Source organism: Calonectris borealis, chromosome Z (assembly GCF_964195595.1).
Source record: "Calonectris borealis chromosome Z, bCalBor7.hap1.2, whole genome shotgun sequence".
In the NCBI taxonomy this organism is placed as follows: domain Eukaryota; kingdom Metazoa; phylum Chordata; class Aves; order Procellariiformes; family Procellariidae; genus Calonectris; species Calonectris borealis.
The window spans coordinates 71027389-71040726 of record NC_134352.1 but is presented as its reverse complement, the minus strand read 5'-3'; positions in this window follow the sequence as shown (position 1 = coordinate 71040726).

Here is a 13338-nt window from a genome sequence, read left to right as displayed (position 1 = left end):
ATTGACCAAGTCCGGGACTAGGATTGGATCCAGCCGCACCTAGACTCCTCTCTGAGAAGGAGTTTAGAAAGCAAGGGGGTCCTTTCTGAACCTCATGGCTCAACGGGAGGGTCTCCCTGACAGTTTAGTCTGACCCTGTCCTCTATGCAGTAAATAATCAAGTCTACCTTGCCATCGAATCCTGTTGAACCACTGTCGCATTTACCATTGAATCTTGTTAACTCACTGTCTCATATCAATAGACATATTGCTGCTTCTCTCCTACCAGTGAAGTGCATCTCTCTCACTCCATCCGCGACAGCACTGTAGTGACTACGGCTTGCTCTAAAGGAGGGACTATGGGCAGAAAGATGTATCAGACAAGAAATTTGTATGGAGATAGGAAATATTAGTAAGACAAAAAAGACAATTCACTGAACCCTGAACTGTATGATCTGAACTATGTAGGTTCTGAGGGGCCTCAGCAGAACCCAAGGCAGGGTTAAATTTCTGGGAGCCTCCCAGGCACTTTGCTCAGACTAGGTTCAGCAGACAGACCACACTGGGGCTGATGCTCTGCGTCTGGGCCTTCAGGCTTTGTGACTCCAGGGCAGCCAGATCCAATATATGGGAGCAAAGCACCTGAGTTTCCCCCCTCCAGCCAAAGCCGCGGGCTTGGGACGTTGGGCAGCAAAACTAAGATGACAACTGATATTCACGTGGGAAGTTTTTGAATTACATTCTCAGAAATTCAGTTCACTGGAAATTTCAAAATGTTTGGGTTTTGGTCCAAATCAAAACAAAGCAAACAAAAAGGAGTAAAAAATAAAAGTATTTCCATCAAACTGGAAATTCTCCTTTTTGGTCAGCTCAGCAGCAGGATTACTAGAAAAATGAAGTACAAAGCACAATCAGGGGAATGTCCTACTAGAATCAACAACCCTTGTGGCAGCCTCCTCCCTGAGAATGGAGTAAAGCAGCTTGATAAAAGCAAAGTGAAAGCTGAGAGGCAGTAAAGTAACTGTCAATATACCTAGGGAAAGCATTGGGGAGGAGATGAATAACTTCAGGTAAAGGACAATTTTGACACACAAAGAAAAGGATTTTTGTAGTCCATGAATATATTTTAAGCTGAAACGAGACAAATACTCATAACCATTAACGACGCTGAGTTCTGATGCCCCAAACTCAACCTTCTGTTCCTTAATACAGAGTTTGAGAGAGTTCGAGATGTTTCTATGACACAATAGTTGGAAATCATGGACTAGACCCCTGCATCTAAACTGCAGGAGAGGTGTTGAAGAACATCATCCTTCCCTCTCTGCCCATGTAAGCAATCACTTGGGAGTCAGTGGTGCGTACCTGTATCTCATGTCTCCCAGCTGTCAGGATATATGTAGGCGCTATACCTGATCTTATAGGTTGGGGATGTCTGTGTTTCACTTTTCAGCAGTTATTCAAAACTTTCCTTCCATTTCTGTAAACTTTGCAAAATTGGCAAAATAAAAAAAAAATTGGGGAAAAAATAAATATGGGTCAGTCCCAACATGTAAGTAGATTTACAGCCATAACAATATTTTGTTGGAACCACTGAAATACGTACATACCAAAAGACAGTAATCTTACTGTCGTAATCCTTGTTCTGCCTGCCCCAGCCCATTCTACCCAGCTGTACGCTACTCTGAATTTCTCCACTGCAGATAAATGGATGGCGCTTGGAGGTCGCAGACGTTTAGGCAGCTATGAAATCTCAGCATTGAGGTTCCACTTCTGTAGGGTGTCAGAAACAGCATCTGTGTTCCATGAATAACAGAAGCTATACTTTCTCACGTGATATGTTTCCAGAATTACAAACTTCCCTTACATTTCCCTGCCCTCGGGAAAGTTAATGGCTTGTTTCATATTTTAAATTAGACTTCAAGGATCCGACAGGAATACTCCAGTGGCTCTCTTGTGCAGAGGCTTTGGCCAGGCACGGACTGATCTGGGAGTGAAGACAGAGGCAAACAGACCTTTAACCCTCGGTGTGCGACAGAGACCCAGCCCCGGCTGCTGGACTCCTCGTCATGGCAGGGCTACGTCTGCCCCAGGGGTAATAGCTGCAAACTACTTCGAAGTTATGAAAGTAAAAGGCTGAATTTTAAAAAATGGGAAACAGTAGTTTTGTGACAGTTTCTTACTGGAAGTTAGTAGTTGTTTACTGTGTAAACAAGTCGTGTAGTGAGTGTATAATACAGCACACGTGAAGTCACGAGCATGATCGCTGGGGTGAAGGTCGGTGGTGTTCTTGCTAAACAGCATGCATGCTTGGCTGTGTCAAATATGTTATGGGATTATTTCTGTACAAGCTATTTCTAGACGTGGCCTGTGTCAGAGGTTTTGGCTGGATGGATATCTAAGCATCTGTTTACAAGTGTCAGGATGGATGGAATGTTATCAAGTACAGTCAGAGGGAACTGGAAAGGACACATCTGCTAGTCCTCCACTTCAGGCTACAACTATTCCGATTAAAAATAAAATAAAATACAAAAACCACACTAGATAAATGTCACTGCCATTGTGTGAAGCCATTTAAACATTGCATTTGCAAATTACTTTAGGGCTGATATCTAAAGCACACTGGGCTCAAGTTAACAATGACAAATAAAAGCACAATTCAACTCCATCACCACAGACAAGAGAAACATAGGACTGGCATAGAAGTTTGATAAAAAGACCTCTTTTCCCTGTTTGGCTGTTTGCTCTTTCTGTTCTTTCTGCTCACTTGGTCAACATTATAAAATTCCTTTAAAAAAAAAATCTTCAAAGGGAAAGAACAGAAAAGAACTTACATGCTTAGATTTAATTTTATATACAATATATCCCTCTGTATGTATGTGGTCATTTTAAGCGCATAAAGCATATCTGAACAAATTTAATTAAAAAAAGTGTGGAGTGGAGAGGATTGTGACAAGCCAAGTTAAAAGTATGAGGGAATGCAAGAAATCAACAAGAGGAGTAAGGAAACCTATAACAATGACCTTGGCAAAATACAGACTTAGGAGTATGATAACTCACATAATAGGACTATCTAATAGTAAAGGATATAGCTCTGCACTGATCGTGAATTCCAGACAGGGGAGGAGGCTGGACTCATTGAAAGCCTCTGGCTGATGGTGAAAGAAGAGGAGGACACAACTGCTACTGTTGTTAGACCAAGCCACTCGAACAGAGAGCATCTGCTGTGGAAGCCTTTTTCATGAATAACATGACAAATCATTCAACACACAGGACTGGAGAGTCACAAGAGACTTTAACTGTCCAAAGAATGGTCAGGAAAGGAAAACATCAGGATAGAGATCGATTAGCAAGCTCTAAATTGAAAAGCACCTGTCACCATTTCTGGTGCAGTAGAAAAAACAGGCAGAAGAGGGGCTCTTCTGGATGTGGTTCTAACCAGTGAAGTGTGGTTGTTTGAGAATAGGATGAAAGGCAACTTGCAGACAGTGAATATGAAATTATAGAGTTTGCAATTCTAAGAAAGAAAATAGGGGAAAAGGAGAAAATCAAGGACTTGAAGCAGGCAAACTTCCACCACCTTAAGTCAACAACAAAGTCAAAGGAAAATGTAATTAAGTTGTTGTGGCAGAAGACATAAGCTATTCCTATCAGAAGGGAAAAGTACTGCGAGATGAATCTAGGTAAGCCAGAAGCTTTTAATTGATCTCAAGCTCACAAAGTTCCACCTGGAAAGTGGAAATCAGATCAAATTCTAAAACATATAAAATAACAGCATATATGTATAAAACCCAATCACAAAAAATAGGGCACAAAACCAACATACAGGTGGAAAACACTTAAAGGGTAATGTACATTAATAATAAGGAAGAGCAAGGAAAATGTGGATTGTTTTTCTTGTCTATTTGGGGAAGTAAGGGGGGAAGGTGATAACACAACTGATGATCCCAAGAAGGTCGGAGTATTTAAAACCTTTTTCGCTTGTCAGCTGCAGGCACATGACTAGCATAATTAACATTCATGACAAAGGGTTAAGAACTCAGTCTAAACCAGGGAAGAAATAGGACAGCAGAGTGTTACGAAATGTTCTCAAGTCAGCCAGACCAGACAGATTATGGCCTGGGATATTTTAAGAATGAGGTGAATTAGTCAGATTAGCTATTACTTGAGAATTCATGAAAGATGGCTAAGAGATATAAGACTGGGAAAGGACAAAAGTAACAGCTGCCTTTTAAAAGAAGAGGGAAAAGAGCAGAGGAAGAAGAGCCTGGAAATAATAAACTAATCACTTTAATCTCAACTCACAGAAAAAAAAATCTAGAATCAATCACACTATTTGCAAACACTTGAAAGACAGCAGAAAAAGTAATAGCATAAAAACTAATTTGCTAATGCCTATCTTTTTAAACCCATTTACTTTGATACTGTCATATCACAAAAGGGAACTGTATTCAATGTTTTTATTAACAATCTGGATAATAGTCTTATTACTTGCAGATAAGACAAAGTTGGAAAGAAGTGCAAACATTAATGTGTTGGATGACATAATTCAAATTCAGAATTATCTTGAGAAATTGCAGTAGTGGAATGAAAAATGGATGAAATGCAACAGGGATGATATACTGCATTTAGGTGGGAATAATCAAATAATAAAAAAATACAGGCCAGGGAATTACTTTTTAAGAATTAATTTTTCAGAGAAGTACCTGGAGGTAATAGGTCACAAATTGAAGATGTATCAAAACTAACAATCTATTGCAAATGCAAGACACAAGGAATATGCTGTGATCTATAAACAGCAGTATAGCCCTCAGGCCTTCCTTTTTTGTACTACTAGAACCTTGGGTAGAGGACTTGGTCCCTTTGGGGCATTACACTTCAGAAAAGACATGGGCCAACTTGAGAAAGCCAAAAACAGTGCAAGTGATCAGAGGTAAAAAGAATGTGATCTATGATGAAGATTTTAAAAGTAGAGATTATTTAGCCTAAGAAAGAGAAAAAACTGAAGCATACACGGCAATCCTTTTCAAGCACAGATGAGAATAATCTGACCATCATTTCCACCATGGATAGAAGAATTCAGAAATTTAAATTGTAGCAAGACTAAGGGTTAGGCATTAAAGAAAACATCCTAATGATAAACTTGTGAATTTCTCATACAGGTGGCTTTAGAGGTAGAGGGGTCTTCATCACCGAGACGTGTTAGAAAAGTTAGTCAAGAAAATACCAAAAATTAGGTAGGGACGTTAATCCTTCCCTAGGACACATGAATGAACTACGTCAAGAGTAGGTAACCTGTAGGTTTCAGCTGCCTTTGGCTCCTCAGTAATTCAAATGTGATTACCATGTCAAAATGATGACACATCAAGCATGTCAAGTACATGATGAGCAGGTGGTCTGTTCTGGTGTGGGAGCTACTGCTCAATCTGAGTCTCCACCTATGAAAAGAAGTAGTCATCAGGTCCTCTTTAGAGCAAAATCACCCATTTTCCTGGAACCTAGCTTTATATTCAGCTTGCCCCTCAGTCCATGGTGGAGCTCTGGAGTCTTGTAAGAACATTGCTGTTCATAGGACTCCTCCTTTTTGGCCTCTGCAAGGCATGTGGTGTGCATCACATGGCTTCCGTCCAAGGTAAAACATTGTTATGCAGCTCCATTAATCAGAAAGGCTGGACACTCCCCGAACTGGATGAGTCTTGAGGTCATTTCTCTGTCAGCTGACTTTTGCCCTCACTGCCTTTCAGTACTGTTATGACCGCCGAGAATCATCAAAGTACAAACATGCAGGATGAAATGAGTTTGAAATAATCTTGTGCAGCAATTTCACCCAGGCAGTGGTTGAGGGCCAAAGGACATTAGATCATGTGGACAGAGCGCCAAACCTTTTTCTACGAATGGAAAGTCTATAGGAGAATGCAGTGGAGAGAGGACGACTTGTCAAGCAAGAACAAAAGGGTCCAGAGATCTGCAGTTTGACTGCAAGGTAGTTATGGCTCAATTAAGATCTCTGAAGGGAGAACTATCAGTGTAATCCCATCAGCAAAAAAGGCTCTAGAATAGGGAAACCTGGGAACTACACACCAGTGGGTCTGATTTTTACACCTGACTAGATGGATGATACAGAATAGGGTTGGGAAGCAGATGAATGATCATGGTCCTTTGGAAGAGTCAAAAGTGCTATTTCACATCATCTTATGAACTTCCATGTATATAACGATATTCTGCTTTGAAAGACAGCTCTGTAGAGCATTTGAATGATACTCTAACAAAATAATATTAAGACAAGATTTTCCTCTACTGATGTTATGTTTTCCTCAAAATGGTGAGTTGATGTAAAAAACCAAGCTCTTCAGAAAAAGGTTAATGTCATCCTCAATAGCAAGTGTATCAGTTATGTACAGAAGGCAACAACATGCATTCTGTCAGCCTGTATGTCTTGAATCCCTTGCCATCACACAGACTTAAGACCTGTCAATTATAGGCTTTAAGCTGAATCATAAATTAAAGGATGCTACTGTTCCTGGAACTAGCAGACTTCTGAAAACCACAAAAGAAGTTACTCTGTGGTTTTGTTTTCATTCTTCAACTAGCCGAAGAAATTTAAATCTCCTGCTTTATACACTGTGACCTTGGTCAAATTCTTGTCTGTTGTCTTTTGCATGGTAACACTAGTGTTTTAGCTTAAAGTGAATTTGAGTACCCGAATAATCAAACACAGTCTCTGCTCTAGCTTCTGTGATCTCCTTTCCACCTAAATCTGACAGACAAGAGAACTTGGGGCAGAGAGGGGGAACCTGTAGCAAAAGTTGCAGAAAAATGCTCATAAAATGGGTAGACAACAGGTGCATGCTCTGAGCAATAAAATGTAAAATACTTTGAAAAGTGAACCAGTTAGGCCTCTAACATATTGGAATTTAGGAATCTAAGTGCAGGAAAGCAATCCAAGTAAGCCATGTTTAATGTGCTTAAACCTTTGAGACACTTTAGACACTAGCATTTCAGGCAGAAGCTAAACTTGTGCTATTGGCAGAAGGAAATGGAGGACAATGTGGACACATAGGTGTAGGAAGTGGTCTCAGGCTCTGGATTTCAGTTTTGCAGTATGTGCCTGATCACAATCTTCAATAAGCACTGAAAAAACTAAGGATGGGATTCAGTTAAGATCCACAGGGCAACACTTGCACATTATTTACCTTAAAATTGATTTATGTTTTCCATTGTTCATTTGCCGTAGTTCTTCTGGCTAATGCACCTGTAAGATGCAGGACAGCCTGTATAGTGCTGGAGGCAGGCCAGGACACTAGGTTTGAAATTCCTTGCCTTAAAAAAAAGGACACAATATACTGGCTGAAGCAAAACCTTCACTTCTACTCTCCTCCATTTCCCTTCTTAAGAAACAAAGCAAGCAAAATATCTCCATTGTCACTTTTCTTTTCCCAGAGAACCTGAAAGTCAATGTATTAATTACACAGTCTGATAGGTTTTCGTTTTATATTAGCTGTGGATAACGACATGATGGATGCCTTAGAAGCAACAGAGAGAGGAAGAGACTGCAGGCTGTGTCAGGGTGTTCCTTCATTTTCCTTTCTCACTTTGCTTGTGCCTTCCTCTCCTGCACGCATGTTCATATTGATTCCTTGGAGATTAGTGCCTTAAAGGAAATTTTCTGTTTCCACAGATATTTGTTGGTTAGGTAATTATTCTGCTTTCATGTAAAGTATTCAGGGGAGCTTTGCTCTGTAGCTTTAAAGGAAGTAACCCAGACAACCCACAACCTAAAATTTTCCACATGTTCAGAGACTGAGAGCAGAGCTGCTATTAAATATTGTTTTTATTTTTACATACAGCAAGCACTGTGCATTCCCAGCTCTTGGTACAAGTCTGATCACGGTTGGAAGATGTATTTTATTAGTGTGGTTTCTTTTCGTGGCAAGCAATCGCGTGCCATAACAAAATAACCTAAATGGTACCTTTTTCTGCAATTCAATTTATGATGGAAATTTAGATCAAAAGAGTGCTTCTCTTCTTTCAACTATTTGTATATCTTAGATGAATAGAGAACATTAAGAAGGCAAAGTGAGGAAAGAGGGGGCATTAACCCACCCACTGCACAGAATTTTGACTTGCTCCTATCCTATGAACAGAAATTTTAATGGAACACACAATATATGCTTAAAAGATTGACTTACTCCCTGTAGAAGTTATCACTTAAATTTCACACAGCACTTAAGTTTCACACAGCACCAGTGGACTTTTTTTATTTCCTTAAGGGGGAAACACACATTTATCTGACCAATTCTCTATCTTATTTCTAAAAGACTAACATGTTGCTTTTACATCCTCTATTTTTTTGTTACCATCTAAAAAAGATCAGTGGAGATTAGTTGGAGAAAGACGTTATATTACTGAAAAAATATGGATTCGTAGTCCCTTTGCCTGGAGACCAGTAACAAGTGGAGTACCACAGGATTGATATTTTTACCTGTCCTGTTTAATATCTATATCGATGACCTGGAGGAGGTAATGTGCACTTTCATCAAGTTTGCAGATAACACCAAACTGGAGGGACCAGTCAATATGCTCAAGGGCAGGGCTGTCTTCCAGCGGGACCTCGACAGGCTGGCAGAATTGGCTGATGGGAACCATGTGAAATTCTGCCAGGACAAATGCAAAATCCTGTGCCGTGAAGAAAGAAGCCTATGCAGTGACAGAAGCTGAGGACTGACTGTGCGGGGCAGCAGTCCTGCTGAGAAGGACCCGGTGGACTTGGCAGACAGCAGTCTGCTGTGTGCCCCAGCAGCAGCAAAGGCCAACAGCATCATGGGCTGTGTGAACAGGAGAACAGCCAGGAGATCAAGAGAAGTGATTATCCCGCTTCACTTGGCAGTCATGAGATGACACCTTGCATACTGCATCCGGTTTTTCCCCCCTCCCTACAAGACAGACATTGCCAAACTGGAGCGAGCCCAGCGGAGGGCGACCAGGATGCTAATGGGCTGGAGCATCAGCCCTGTGAGGGGAGCCTGAGGGATGGGGCTGCTCCTGCCTGGAGAAGGGAAGGCCTTGCGGGCACCTCAGAGCAGCTTTCTCCTTGCTACAAGCAGGTCACTGAGAAGACAGAGCCAGGCTCTCTCCAGCAGTGCATGGTGGCAGGAGAAACACTGGACATAAGTTGAAATGAGAAGTTCAGAGTGGAGAAGAAGGGAAAAAACCTTTTTCCCCACGAGGACAGTGCAGCAGTGGAACAGGTTGCCCCAAGATGTTGTACAGTCTCCATCCCTGGAAGTTTATGAAACCTAATGGAGTAAAGCCCGCAGCAGCAAGGTTTGACCCTGAATTAAGCACGAGTTTGGACTAGGGACCTCCTGAAGTCCCTTCCAAGCTGAATTTTCCTGTGATTCTATGCTTGTGTTAAACACAAAGCAAAGGAAATAGGTAAAAACATTGATTTAAGCTGCAGGTAAGAATATGGAATATGAATGATGCCTTGATTTAATTTCAGTCTCCTGCAGTTTTTCATGCAGTTTTGAAAAATAAAACCTGTTTTTTGTAATTTAATATAAGTAGTTCCTCACTCAAGAGAAACACATTCATACCCACTTAAACTGGAATTTCAAACTACTCAGACTAGACCTCAGAGTCTCCGGCATCGTCTCAAAGCTCAGAAGGTAGAGTGCATTTTGACATATCGTATGGCAAAATGTCCAGCAACAAAAAAGTCACTTTATTTCCTTCCAGTATCAACTCCACCAGTCAAAGAAAATCTTTTTTTCAAGCATGGACCCTGCATGTGGACACCATTATATTGATCTAGAAATGTGTATACTAACATAGCTTTTGCTGACTATAAGAAACTATTGCCTGCTAAACCAAGCAATCAGAGTTTGACTGGTGTAACTCCACCTATCGCAGATTTTACCAATATAGCTACCTTTATGCTGTACAAGCACTGACATAATCCAGTGCTTACAACAGGCATTCACAGCTAGTCTTGCAGAAATTACTGCCAGTAATAACATAATGTGCACTAGCTGTAGCCACTTTAAAGGGAAGGAACCTCTTCCAGGTGAAGAACTATTACGAACTGAGCTGTTGGAATCCTATTTGACATGCTGTTGATAAACATTGTGTTATACACTGTCTAGAGTGGTTTCAAGGATTCCCGAGAAGGTGAACACACATACACAGACTATAAGGGGAAAGCAAGTGTTTTATTAGCTACAGTCATGCATTACACTAAGGGTATCTTGCAAAGCAATTGTCTTACCAACCCTAGGACGGTAAGGGTCTGAGAAAGATGAGAAAGATGAACCATCCGTACATTCTTGTATCGTCCTGCGCCACAAACTCAGCCCAGCAGTTGGTAGATGCCAGCTTTACGTGGGCATCAGCACGGAGGCAACGGTGACCTCGCTGTACACCGGTCCACTATTCTTCGGGAAATCCCGGTATTTATACATTTGCAGAGGAAACGGGTTTCGACACACGTGGCCAGCGGGTGCCAAAACACCCCTGGCAGCTCTCAACATAGGGAGCCTATGGCGCATGCGCTCGCTGGTCAGGCGCGCTGCATGAGCCATAGCCACCCCGTCTATTGGTTCGTAGGCTTTGTTCACGCGGCATATTACCATAATCCGGCATTCACGTATTAACCATGCTCAAACCAATAGCAAAATGTAGCAAGGCAAGCAAAATTACAAATTGTGCTTTATATTCCTTCATTATTGCACGTCCTCCACGTCCTCCCTTAACATTGCTCAACTTTCTTATCTCTGTGTTCAGCATTTCAAACAATAGACAATAAACCATCTGTTTAGAAGGCTATCTACTTCTCACCCAGTGTCCATCCACGGACCAAAATTCCATCTTTTAACCCCTCCGTACACATACACTAACATAAACAGAGAGCAAAACCAGATTCAGCCATCATTTCGCCTCCTGCGCCTGGTTCCAGAGCATCATGCTCAGAAAGGAGAGGACTTTCAATACACTGTTTGGAATGGACCAAAGTGGGAACTGCGTGTACAGAGAAAAGAGTACTTACATTAGCTGGTGTTGGTATTATTGGATATTATGTCAGAACAAATGGTCGGAATTCTGGTATCCTTACTGATTGTTTCCAAGCCAGACTTGTTTTTCCAGGCTTTTTAAGGGGATTGGAGGGAATCTGGAGGAGTGATAATACAGTGTAAATGAAAAAGGGAAGTACACAGGCATACATGAAATTATACATAGTTTGAAAGGTAGATGTTTCCTAGCAGATATATAAAGAATATAATCGATTCCTATATTGTTGCTGAGCTAAATTTAAGATTCGTGCTTCGTAAGATATCAAACTCAGATATTCCGAAGCTACTTTCTGTGGATGATTAGAATACTACCACAGACTAGCAGCACAGAATAAGTGCACTGTAATATCCCCCCAAATCCTCCAATGAAACTGAGTATACCAGTTATTAAAAAAAAGACAGACTTTTTTCTTTTTTCTTTTTTTAATAAGAGAGAAGCCAAGAGATCACTGACCATCTATTATGCTATTTACTTGTATTGGAGCAATGAAGAAAATTCAAAACATTTATCCTACGTAACACACACCCTTGTGCTTTTGCAGCTCTAGGACTAGCTGTAGACACTGTGGAGACTCAAAACCTAATTTAGGGGCAAAGTCCTGATTATTAAAAAAAAAAAAAAAAAAAAATTCTCTTGTTTTCCGACTTCAGAGAATCTATTTAACAAACTTGCAACCCCCTCCTACCTGTGTATTGATGACCTTCACCCCCCCAAAGCCCCCCTGCTATCCCAAACCAGGACCCCAAACCAGCACCTACCTACACTCTTACCAGTCTCCTTTCTTCCCAGCCCCATCCACACCCCCTCAAGCTTTCTGATTGAAAATTACTTTGGCTGCTTTTGCCTAAATCTGGTTTTGTGGGCAGTGAACTGTGTTTGACATTAATCCCCATGAAACTAAACCACCTGCCATGTGAAGAAGTAAAAAACACTATCTAGTATACCAAAAGTGCAGGGAGGTATAAATCCACAATATCTACTGATTTATCATTATCTATGCTTATTCATACATATAATGAGGGAGCAGTGAAGTATTTTCCCTGGTTTATCTATATGGTATTTCAGATGTTCAACTCTCACTGCTACTTGGCCAATACAAAACAGTTTGTAACAATCTCAGATCTCGTTATGTTACAGGAATGTTGTATTAAACAAATGCCATAAACATCTCTGGAGCTGGAATACAGTTCTTTCTCTCCTAACACAGTGCTCCAACCACAAAACTAGAGAGTCAGGACCAGGTCTGTGGTTGCAATTTCTAACCCAATGAGTTACTAATCATGCTAGTGGCAGCAGGTAAGAATGAAAGGCCTGAGGAACAACCGCTAGATTGGCAGCACGCGCATCTCCCAGGAGATGTGGATGTGAATCCCTAATCAGGGGGATTAATATATGTCCTTTGCACATATATTAATGGAAAGGCTATGGTATTCCTTGACACTGTTGAAAGAATAGAGAGTTCTGTTTCTGTGATTTTTTAAATGAGGAAAAGGCAAGAGATGGTTCTGGTGTAGGAATAAGAAAGATGTAACTGTGTGCCCTTAGTTTAAAACCTCAGTGACACTTCGGGCAGATAGTTATCGACATGTCAGATTTCAATTCCCTTAAGCCAAACAAAAATTGATGATGTCACATCTTGCGGTCCATCTTGCCCCAGCTCCATGTTTTTTACCCGCCCCCCGTTTGGTCTGGCACTGGAGTGGGCAGAGAGCCAGCCTGGAGTGACAGCCTGGCTGTTTGCAGGTCGGCCTTTGAAGCACACCAGCTCCCTGGAGCCAAGCAGCACCCAGTTGCACAGCTCCTGGTGCAAGAACAAGGGAAGGGCAGCACCAACCTGAGCAGCAAAAGGTGCCGGGAACAACACCGTCCTCGGCCGCTGTAACCCAACAACTTCCATGTGTTGGCACCAGCATTTGTGTTCATCGAACCATAGCAGGGAACTCGGGGGAGCTACAATTCTCTTCTATTCTGGGTTCATTTCAGAAGGGGCTCTGCATCATGGCTTACCAAATGAGTGTGAAACCCTCGCAACACTGGCTTGTGTGGCTCTTGTCCCACCTCCGTTGCACGAGGAAGCCAGATGCTGAGCCAGCACGGGGTGGCGGGGGGGGGGGGCACTGCAAGGGCCTTAAAGATCAGTATGTCACTGCTGAAGTCACTTTTGCACATGTGGGTCTATCTCTGGTACTTTGTCAATGTAAATGATGCCTAAATAAAATAACCTGAGAGCACTATGCTCGTTTTGACTGTTTTCTTTCCTAAGGTGTTTCTTAAAAGAGAAATCTTTTGAGA